Here is a 7,882-nt window from a genome sequence, read left to right as displayed (position 1 = left end):
AGTGAGAGAGAATACGCCACACCCGCGCTTTCCGCCCCCCCCCCCCCCTCCTCACCCTTCACTGACGCTCCTGTACGTGTTCTTTCTGCCTTCAATGCTTCATTACCTGAATCGGTTTGCGGACATAGACGCACGCCGCCACCGCGGAACCCAGGTGCCGGCCGCCAAAGGGCTGCGCCCTAAAAGTAGCGGGGAAAGGATTAATTCGGGCAACCTGCAACTCTGCACCTATGTCTATGTACACGCATGTTTTACATGTTGCACCTATCGAAATGCGGCTGCCGTGGCCGGGAATCGAACTAGCGGGCTAGCAGGCTAGAGAGACAGCAACGTAGAGCAACCACTGCGGGAAAACATTTCAATGCACGCACATACTCCTGTATTAAAATGCGGCAGCAAAAATTTCAATATACCAACCTGTGGCAGAGACAACCACCTGATGTTGCCAAGAATCAGGCCACTAGAGGCGATGGTGTCTCGGATGTAAGAATACGAGCTATTATTAGGCCGATGTGACGTGAACTGAAGACGGTGGAAGCTGGAGTACGTGCTCTACATAATTTTGCATTTTAATCCACGACATGCCGTACAGCCGGGGTGCTACGTTTCGAAGACACTCTACCCGGTACGAAGACACTCAAACAAATATAATTAAAAAAAATCCTTCAGCGTCTAAGCCCGGGACTGGTCACTCATACGCGGGCCCTGCCTAGGCTTAAAAATCAGTGACCGAGCCTGGGCCTTAAAATCAGGCCCGTGCAGTGCTCTAGGTCATCCTACCTAGCCGATAAAATTGGGTTATTTCCTGAAAGCATAGCGATATTTATTAAAACTCCTCCACTGCTTCATCCTTCTTCGATCTCCTTCGTTGCTGTCCTTGCCTTGCATTTAACGCAAATAGTCTACGGCCGGCTTCTTTTCAGCTTCACCACATTTGCGTACCTTTCTTCGCCTTCGTTTCTTCCTCTTCTAGCGCTAATTACGTCAGCAAGCAGACTGCCACAGGTCGCAGCTTCCCGAGAACCATGGTGCTGCGCGGCATGTGTGCATCTGTTCTGCTCATGGGTCATCACGTTAATGTCTCGTGCGGCAAGCACTACATTATCAAACTTCTCCGTTTCCAGTTTATAGATTTTGGAATTTCGTGAAGCGGGCACATTGGCCCCTCATGGCTCCCGGTTTCTACCCAGCCCTCAAGTGAGCCTACGCCACGAGGAAAGGAAAAACAAAAACGACAACAACCGCGCTTCTACCACTTGCGTTTTGCGGTTATAGCGCACTGCTGGCGCCTCCGGGTGCTACTGAAGAGACCCGATGTAGGATTCCATCGGATATCAAATGTCTTTTATTTATGTGTTCTTTGCTGCGGTAGCCATTTTATTGACCTCACAACGGTGGTTGTTCAGATGATGGACACTCAAGGATTTCGCCGTTCAAATTAGCAATGCTTGCGAGCTTCCAGCCATTTCCAGAATCGACAAGTGCGTTCGTGGGAAAAGCTAAAAAGCGGCCACCCTCACATGTACAGCGAGAAGGTATGCAAGTGCATCATATCTCTCTCTCTCTCTCTCTCTCTCTCTCTCTTGTTCCGCCTTGTTTGTTTAGGGAGAGCCCTTTAATGCGGCATGTCCACACAAATTTACCGATCGCAGGCCCGCCATGGAATTTAGAAGGACTTGTTGGGCGAGTTGGTGCATTTTCTCAGGAGGGGTAAACTGCGCTAAGGAAGACTGTTGTATTCGTTCGTTTTGTACCGGCCAGCAAAACCAGCTGCGCGCGCACCTTTTCTTTTTGGCCCTGTGCGCCTTCATTCTCCCTCTCTCCCCCCTCCCTTACCCTCTCTTGATGCCAACGCATATAATCACGCTTCTGACAATAAACGCTGTCGTTGACTGCCCGACCATCGTCCATGCTGCTGCGCTGCGCGCGCCTGTGTTACCATAGGCGTGCGCACAGAGGGGGCAGGGGGGGGGGCGGCCGCCCCCCATAATCATATGAAGGGGGGCGCCAAATTTGCCCCATACCTTGCCGATGTAACACATGAAAGTAAAAATTTCTGCTCAGAAATATTTTGTGTGTTGCAATTCCATCGCATTGAAATAAAAATTTTACGAACATCCCTCTTTGCACTGTATTCGGACCGCTAGGCCTTCAGTGGGAAGAGGTCGAAAGTTGATGTATGGGGAAGGGGGGGGGGGGCGCAGCGCTAAGACTTTGCCCCCCTAATCGAGAACTCTGCGCACGCCTATGTGTGTTACTACAGTGGCGACGAGTCCGGAAACCGCCCATGTTGCCCTAAAAGTTGAAGCCGACGGCCTGCCGCAACAAGTACCGACGACCATGACCAGCCTCCAGCTCCCGGTCTTCGACGACACAAGAGATAAGTGGAAAGCGTACCTTATTCGGGCTGAAGCGTATTTTGAAGCAAATGCTATTACTGACTCCAAAAAGCAGAGAGCACTTCTGGTGGCAGCACTCAACACGCAGACTGTGCAAGTGCTAGCGGGGCTAATTGCACCTCGGACGCCGAATTAGCAGAAAGCAGCGGCACGAGATAGCAGAAAGCTACAAGTTTTTCACCCGATGCCAACAAGAAGGGGAGTCGGTGCACGCGTTCCTAGTTGAAATACGGCGCCTAGCAGACAATTGCAACTTTGGAAGTGCGCTAGACCGGATGTTGAGGGACCGGATTGTTTGCGGCGTACGCTCAACTAACTTGCGCAAGCAGTTACTGGCAAAGAAAGATTTAACCCTCGAGGAGGCTGAAACAATGGCCATTGCAGCCGAGGCAAACGACAGCGATGCGAAAGATATGAGTGCAGAACCACCGACTGTGCTAAAAATGCGAGCTCATCATCGCTCACCCTCTCGAGGTAACCGTACACGAGGCGCGTCGAATGACTGCTGCCGTTGTGGAAGCACGAAGCACGACGAAAACGCCTGCCACTGGGCTAACGCACGCTGCTATCGCTGTGGGCGACTCGGTCATTTGGCAAAGAAGTGCTGCAGTGCTGCAACTGATGCAAAGGTTGGAAGGCGGGCAGCGAGTGTAAAGGCACTGACAGTTGAAAGCGCGTCTAGCAACGACGACATGAATAGCGCACACGTTTGGGCGTTGATTTCGGGAAGAAAAAAACGGTTTGGAACCACCCATACGCCGCACGTTTCGATGGGGCGACGTAGAACTGGCCATGGAAGTCGATACTGGTTCCCCGGTCTGCGTCGTATCGCGCCAAGTGTACGATCGACATCACGCACAGTGGCCGCGCCTACAACCACCACGAATCAAGCTGTCGTGTTACGCGGGACAGCTTCCGGTGTTGGGTGAACCCGAACTTCCAGTGAGGTATAAAACTGTATCTGTGACTTGTCCGCTGATCGTGCTTGACTGTGCAGGACCCAGCCTGAGGCCGCGATCTCATTGCTTTGCTTGACAAGACGGGCGTTCCGATTGGAGACCTGACTGCGCCGGACCCTACAACAAGTGCCGAGCCAAGCGAACATATGCTGAACCGACTGCTCGGCGAGTTCGAGGATGTTTTCTCAACAGAACTTGGAATAATCAAAGGTCCACCAGCCAGCCTGAAACTCAAAGAGACGGCGACACCGAAATTCTGTAAGCCCAGATCTCTTCCTTACGCCCTCCGCGATAAGGTCGCTCGTGAAATTGATCGGCTGGTGTCACTTGGGGTTCTATCGCCCGTGCAACATGCAGAATGGGCTACGCCTATCGTGGTCGTTTTGAAAAATGACGGAAGCGTGAGGATATGCGGTGACTTTAAGGTCACCCTTAACTCGGCATGTGAGGTGGAGCACTACCCTCTTCCGGTTATGGAGGACATGTTCGCAAGCTTAAACGGAGGCGAATATTTCAGCATCTTGGATTTAAAGAATGCATACAATCAAGTGCCCCTTGACGAAGCGACCAGCAGGCTGTGTGTCATTAACACGCACCACGGGCTTTTCCGGTATAACAGACTTCCGTTTGGAACAACTTCCGCACCGGCTATTTTTCAAAGAAAGATGGATGCAGTAATCGGCGGGCTAGGTCGGCAATTCACCCTGGTAGCCGACCATCAGCCACTGCTGGGACTGCTCAAGCCTGACCACCAAACGCCGCCGATGGCCGCCGCGCGCATTCAACGATGGGCACTGTTCCTGGGAGGCTAACAGAACAAGCTACAATACGTTCCGGGGAAACAACTACTGACAGCAGATGCCCTCAGCAGACTACCAGCCCCGACGGCAGCGGAACCGGTAGTTGAGGGGGACCCTCCCGAGTACGTACTGTCGGTGGAAGCCCTTGACGAAGGTATAGTGACGACGCACGAGTTGCAGGAGCTCACTGCCAAGGACACGTTGTTAGCCCGTGTCGCAGAATACATCTTGCATGGCTGGCCTCGAACCACAAGTGGAATGGAACCCGACTTGTTGCCGTTTTTTGATCGCAAAATGGAGCTGTCGATGGCTCACCGGTTACTCTACTGGGGCAACAGAGTCGTCATACCACGGAAGGCGCAGGAAAGGATGTTGCAGCTTCTACATGAAACACACCAGGGCTCCTCGTCAATGAAAGCGGTGGCGCGATCACTGTTTTGGTGGCCGGGGATGGACAGGGAGATTCAAGAATTGTCGGCGCAGTGTGTAAGCTGTGTAGAAAACCTGCCCATGCCTGCGGCAGCACCACCGGTAAGTTGGCCGAAAACGGCCGAGAGGTAATCCCGGATCCACATCGATTTTGCGGACATGATTAGCCGGCAAGATGATACTTGTGGTGGTAGATGCTCACACGAAGTGGATTGAAGCAGTACCAATGAGGCATGCGAACACAGCAGGTACCATTCGCTGCTTGAGAAGTATGTTTTGTCGGTTCGGTGTCCCACGCACTATCGGTCCGATAATGGCACGCAATTCACGAGTCAGGAGTTCGCCACGTTTGTAGCAAGAAACAATATTGTGCACCTGAGTACAGCGCCTTTCAATCCTCAGTCAAACGGAGCAGTGGAAAGAGCAGTGCGAACTATTAAAGACGGCTTGCGGAAAATGCAAGATGGCCCACTGGCAGATAACCACATGCGCCTGTTATTCCATTACAGGAGGACCCCGCAAAAGGAAGGAAAGTCACCCTCGGAATTGCTTCTCGGCTACCAGCTCCGTTCCCGTCTTGACACATGCCTGCCGCCCAGGGATGAGAACTTGTCGCCGTGCGCTGACGACTGGACCATCTCACCAGGAAGCAGCGTCTACGTGCGAAACTACGGTGTTGGCAAAAGATGGACGCCTGGACGTGTAAAATCTGCTTCGGGGGCGAGAATGATAGCCATGGACACGCCAACGGGGGTAGTGTAGCGTCATATCGACCAAGTCCGCCGCCGTCGCGAATCGACGCCGGAGTCTGCATCTGCGGGGGCGACTGAAGGCGCGGAGGCTGAAGGGGAACCTGACAGCGTGACTACTCCTGTCCCGTCTCCTGCGTTGCAAAGTACGCCCAGGCGGAAGGAGCAAGAGCGAAGCCCAGAGCTACCGGCAGCGGATGGTCGGAGTGGGTTTCCTACACCAGCTGCTACGGAACCTCCAGTCGTCACGGCCGAACACCCTCCTGAGGCAGTCCCACATCAGCCCACGCTGAGGCGATCGACAAGAGTTAGGAACCCGGTACAACGGTTCCACTTTTAAGAGGAAAGAAGTGTTGTATTCGTTCGTTTTGTACCGGCCAGCAAAACCAGCTGCGCGCGCACCTTTTCTTTTTGGCCCTGTGCGCCTTCATTCTCCCTCTCTCCCCCGCCCTTACCCTCTCTTGATGCCAAAGCATATAATCACGCTTCTGACAATAAACAAGGTAAATATAAATGGTAGCGAAGCTTTGGGCGAAAAGCGGTTCATAACCTATGGCCAGCGACATCAGCATGGGGGCTCATGGGAGTGGCGATTGAAGCGCGACTAGGTGAGGACGGAACAAACACTAGTAACAAAAAACGAAGTTTTGTTCTACGATAAAACAACATTTATATTTTACGAACGATATTTATTTCTGAATCCCATTTATTTAGGCCCAGTGTGCAAATAATTTATGAAAATGTTGTTAATTCTCAAACCTTTTTTTGTAGCGCCCTCTGAAGAATAATTATCCGTACCCAACGAAGAACAAGAATCCATGGATGCACAGCCTGTTCCGCACCAACCCGAGTCCTCTCCTGCCACACCGATCATCAAAAAAGCCAAGCTCGTATTTCCACGCTCACACACAATCCAACAAACACACACTTCCCAGGACACTAGGACAACACCTGGACCATGAAGACACAACCCACCGTCCCGCTGCGCATCCTTCAATTGAATTGCCGATCTTTCACAAGCAAGAAACATCAACTAGATCTCTTCCTCGCATCTGATTCTGCAGACGTAGTCGCCCTTCAAGAAACGAATGTCCCGCAACCTAAACTGATTGGCTACCAAACGTTCACAACTGACCCGTACCACCGGACGGCTACTTTTGTACAAGCTCATCTCCCGGTGTTAACTCACATCATTGCCTCTGATACCCCCAACACGTTTGTAGAAATCCTGCCGACAACAACAAATTCAACATCACTCTTCATTCTCAACGTGTATAGCCCACCTACCCATCAACTCAGCGATGTCAACACCCTCATCCAAAAATCTATTACAGTAGCAAGAGACGCCCCCTTCGTATTACTTGGTGACTTCAACGCTCCACATATGGGATGGGGATACCACCAAAACTCCAAGAAAGGCACGCGCCTACAGAAAGCCATCCACGATCATAGACTTTGTCCCCAAAACGACCTTACTCAACATACCCGCATCGGAAATAGCGTAACGCGTGACACTATTCCGGACCTCGCCCTTACGAAGAACTGCCCGCTAATACAGTGGACGTGCCAAACCAGTCGCTTAGGCAGTGATCATGCCATTATCTCCATCAGACTAACTTACCACACTAATCCAATACGAATCGGGCAAGCTCGAATCACCGACTGGCAAAAATTCCGCGAAGATAACGCCCCTCTCCCTTCCCCGCAAGACAATCTCGCCGCATGGATTGATGCACTCGAACAACGGCTGCGGAAGCACACGACAACGATATCATTGATGCCGGAACACCCTGCAGCAGACCCACATCTCCTCCACATTTGGGAAGCCAGACAGAGTCTTACTAGGCGGTGGCGTAAAAAAAAGCACAATAAACGCTTAAAGCAACGTATTGCTATCCTAAACCAACAAGCCCGAGATTACTCCAAAATTTTACAGAAACAAAACTGGGCATCTTTCTGCAACCAGCTTCAAGGTACGCTAAGCACGAAGAAAACATGGCACATACTGCGCTCTCTCATCGACAAAGAACAGACGCGCACCGTTACTTCAAACCAAATTCACCGCCTAGTACATACCTCAGACTTATCACCTGAGGAACTCCTTCAATCAGTTCGGCGGAAGATCTTTGGCCACGAATCCCAATACCCACCATCAAATGATTCCAAACGATACACTGGAAATGGCAATGCAGAGCTAGACTCCCCGTTCACCATGGAAGAACTCCATCAGGTGCTACAAATGTTAAAACGCAACAGTGCCCCTGGACACGATCGAATAACTAACCGACTACTCCGCAATCTCGACGACGAAACCATACAAGCCCTTCTTGACCTTTTCAATCAACATTCGGAAACCGGAACTCTACCTGAACAGTGGAAAAGATCGGATATCATCCTCATACCGAAACCCCACAAAGCCCTAGGACTCAACAATCTCCGACCTATTTCTCTTACGTCCTGTGTTGGCAAAATTTTTGAGCACTTGGTTCATATACGTCTAACCACGCATCTTGAAACAACCGGACAGTATCCCAACACCATGTTTG

The 7,882-nt window shown here is 51.4% G+C and overlaps 1 pseudogene across 1 annotated transcript; it reads left to right on the top strand.

The window, feature by feature from the left end:
- Positions 1–3,006: 3,006 nt before the first annotated feature.
- Positions 3,007–4,302, top strand: LOC144154586 (uncharacterized; annotated as a pseudogene). The gene is made up of 2 exons (XR_013319446.1): positions 3,007–3,616; positions 4,049–4,302. The product of XR_013319446.1 is annotated as an uncharacterized LOC144154586 (transcript).
- Positions 4,303–7,882: the final 3,580 nt, after the last annotated feature.

This window comes from Haemaphysalis longicornis, unplaced genomic scaffold (genome assembly GCF_048455015.1).
Source record: "Haemaphysalis longicornis isolate Haplotype H1 unplaced genomic scaffold, Haemaphysalis longicornis Haplotype H1 scaffold_1, whole genome shotgun sequence".
NCBI classification, from domain to species: domain Eukaryota; kingdom Metazoa; phylum Arthropoda; class Arachnida; order Ixodida; family Ixodidae; genus Haemaphysalis; species Haemaphysalis longicornis.
The sequence above is the reverse complement of the archived record's forward strand: the minus strand, read 5'-3'. Positions and strand labels throughout refer to the sequence as shown.